The sequence below is a fragment of the Microtus ochrogaster genome, chromosome 6 (genome assembly GCF_000317375.1).
Source record: "Microtus ochrogaster isolate Prairie Vole_2 chromosome 6, MicOch1.0, whole genome shotgun sequence".
In the NCBI taxonomy this organism is placed as follows: Eukaryota; Metazoa; Chordata; class Mammalia; order Rodentia; family Cricetidae; genus Microtus; species Microtus ochrogaster.
In genome coordinates, this window is record NC_022013.1 from 86,336,081 (window position 1) to 86,339,911 (window position 3,831).

Consider the following 3,831-nt stretch of genomic DNA (forward strand, 5'->3'; position numbering starts at 1 on the left):
ATGCCAGGTCCTGAAATTTCAGTTTATGATTGAGATTGAATATCTATTTCAGATTTGTGTGTGTGTGTGTGTGTGTGTGTGTGTGTGTGTGTGTGTGTGTGATATGGGGGAGGGAGGGAGAGAGAGAGAAGAAGGTAGGTAGGTCTGCAGGTGCCTAAGGAAGCATACAGGCCTTTGATGTTCTTTGGAACTGAAGTTATAGGCAGTTGTAAGTTACTTGATCCGGGTGCCAGGAACCAGACTCAAGTCCTGTGGAAGAGCAGCAAGGACTCTTAGTGGGTGTTCCCTCTCTCCCACCCCTGAGATGGATTTTTAAGTGAAGACTTGGTAGTAGGGTTTGGGTCAAAGGGTGAGATGAGTGTGTGAAAAAAAAAAGAAAGATCACTCGAGTGGAAGAGGAAATGGAAACATGAAGGTTAACGTGGTAGACTGTAAAAATAGCGTCTCAAATTACACATAAGCTTTGATGTGTCTCTCTACTTAGACTCCAGCAAGCCTTGACTTGCTTTGGTCAATGAGACCTTGACAAATATAATGCAAGAGAGTTGAAAAGCACTTTGGATTTCATGCTTGGCTTCTTTCTGCTCTTGAGAGTATAGCGTTATATGAACAAGTTTGGACACTGAATTTGTTGCAGGGGTTGGAGGTGGTTACAAGAAAGAATAGGTTCCAGATTTTTAACAGACATTTGGATAGATAATATGCTATTTGATAATATATAAAACTTTGGAGGGGAAACAGGTTGGGAAGAGGGTAATCGAGTTGTTAGATCATGTGATACTTTAAGTGCCTTTTACACGCGCTTGGGAAGTTGAGTAGGCATTTACATAAATGAAATGGAGTCATAACCATTAAACTGACTAAAATAGACATCCAAGTAGACTTTAAAGCCTAGAGACTGGTTGGATAGCCTATATTCTACTTCGCATCTCTGTCGCTGTCTCTGGCCAAAAGCAGCTTAGGAGAAGAAAGGGTTTGTGGGTCACAGTTCATCACTGAGGGAAGTCAGGTTAGGGCAGGAACTTAAAGCAGAAACCTTGGAGGAACACTGCTTGCTGGCTCATTTGCAGGCTTATGCTCAGCTAGCTTTTTTATACAACTCAAGACCACCTGCCCATGGCAAGACCACCTGCCCATGGCAAGACCACCTACCTGCTCAAGTAATGGTACCTCATGTAGTGGGTTGGGCCCTCTTATATCAATTAAGGCAATCAAGACAATACCCACAAGTCAGTCTGGTCAAGGTAATCCTTTAATTGGGACTCCTTTCTCATATGACTCTAGGCTATGTCAAATTAAAAGTTGACTAGGAAGCCCAGAAAAAGGTACAGGTAGAAAATATTAAATGGGGAGGGGAACGGGAGGACAGGGTACAGGAAGGAATCTGGAGAGGGATAACTAACATTAATGGCCTTTTAAAAAATCTTATGGGAATTTACTGTTGTAGAAGTTTCCTAAAATATATACACACAGGAAAGGAATTTAAATGGAGTCATCATATAATGGGAGAGAGAATGCCCCAACTAAATATCTTTTTTTTTTTTTTTTGGATTTTTGAGACAGGGTTTCTCCGTAGCTTTTTGGTTCCTGTCCTGGAACTAGCTCTTGTAGACCAGGCCTCGAACTCACAGAGATCCACCTGCCTCTGCCTCCTGAGTGCTGGGATTAAAGGTGTGCGCCACCACTGCCCGGCCCAACTAGATATCTTAAGCCACCAAGTAAAGCCTCCCAATGCCTAAAATGGGTTTCGTCTTGTTGAGTTGTTGGCCAACAAGGGTCCTATAGACCCCTTCCTCCAATATCACAGAATAGTCAAAGCTATAGTTACTCTCTATAACTGACAGTAAGGCCTTATGGCTAAAGGTACCATTTATGCCATCAAACAAGGAGAAATTGATCTGTTGCCCAACTACAAGTTTCACTCCTACTGACTAGTGTTCGTAGTACTGTAAGGTATTTTTCATGACACCAGAGGAAAAGGGAATCAATATCACCCGCTACAAACCCAGTTGCTACAACAGCAATGTGCCTGCAAAATATATAATGTAATAGTGGGGCACAATTGTTATAGGAGTATCTAACCCGTGTATGTGTGTGTGTGTGTAAGGCCTACTCTGTGAATGGGAACTCAACCCCAAAACTGCTAAAGCAGCTAAGAACCTGTAGCTTGATAGGTCATGGACCCTAGGAAAAACTGACTACTATCATTTTTCAAAGGAGCATAACAATAAAATGACTCCTAATAACATACGGCTATATCCATAGATCAGTGGTTCACTCAGCCCCCATTGAGAAGCTTCTTGCAGCCGATGGGAATTGTGCTGGCTGGTTTTGTGTGTCAAGTTAACACAAGCTAGAATTATCAGAGAACAAGGAACCTCAGTTGAGGAAATGCCTCCATGAGACCCAGCTGTAAGGTATTTTCTCAATTAGTGATCAATGGGGGAGTGCCCAGCCCATGGTGGGTGGTGCCATTCCTGGGCTGCTGGTCCTGGGTTCTATAAAAAGGCATGTTGAGCAGTTCAGGGGAAAGCAAACCAGTAAGCAGCACCCCTCCGTGACCTTTGCATCAGCTCCTGACTCCAGGTGCCTGCCATATCTGAGTTCCTGACTTCCTCCAATGATAAATTATGATATGAAAATATAAGCCTCCCAACATGCTTTTTGGTCATGGTGTTTCATTGGAGCAATAGAGATCCTAACTAAACTGGGCAGTAGTGACGCACACTTTAATCCCAGCACTTGGGAGGCTGAGGCAGGAGGATCTCTGTGAGTTTGAAGCCAGCCTGGTCTACAGAGTGAGTTCCAGGACAGGCTCCAAAGCTACACAGAGAAACCCTGTCTCAAAATAAACAAGTAAATAAATAAATAACAAAAACAAAAGAAAAACAAGCCAAAATAACCAAACAAACAAACAAACAAACAAACAAGAAACCCTAACTAAGACAGGGATTAACCCAGAGATCCATAACTGAGCAGTGTGTAGAGAGTAAGAGCACCCATCCCTAAATGAAATATCTGTATTAAACCATTCCCCTCAAAGCTCAAGGAACTACGCAAAAGAGGAGGCAGAAGGGTTGTCAAAGCCAGAGCTGGTGCATGACTCCAGTATCATCCAGACATATATGAACTCAGACACCATGATAGCACACTACAAGACTTGCCGAAAAACTTAGGTATCATACCAGTATGGAAAAGAGGGAGTAGACACAAAATACCATCCTAGCCAAGAAGATATTTGTAACTGGTACCTGCTGGGGAAGGGAAAATCAAGTTTTCTCCCAATAAAGAGTCATTAGGTATGTCAACCACACTCCAGGGCAGGCCCTATACCCGGGAATAGTTGGCCAATATAAAACGGGGAAATCAGAAAGAACACTAACTCAGGAGTCACAGAGGCAGACACAGAGGGGGCTTAAAGACCTGTCAGAAATGTTGAAGGGGAAACATGAAGACAAGGAAGCGGAGACAACTCTAAACTTAAGGCCATGGAGGGCCTTTTAAAGCTGGGACATCCTGGGGCATAATCGTCCGTCAAGGGAGATTAATTGTGCAGGGGGAGGGTAGGGATCAGGGACATAGGCGGAGGGGTTGACCTTTGAGAGGAGGAATGCTTTATTCATAATGACAGTATGGAAGGAAAAGACAAATGTTTAATGGCATAGACACTCGGGGACAGAGGAAGCAGGCTAGAAACTGAGATGTGGATAGTACCTGCCCTTCCTTTGCCCTTTCCTTCTTTTATACTTTTCATTCTTCTTTTGGTTTTTGCGATGCTGTCTTGCTACATAGATAAGGCAGGCCTTGAACTTTCAGTTCTAATATAGACTC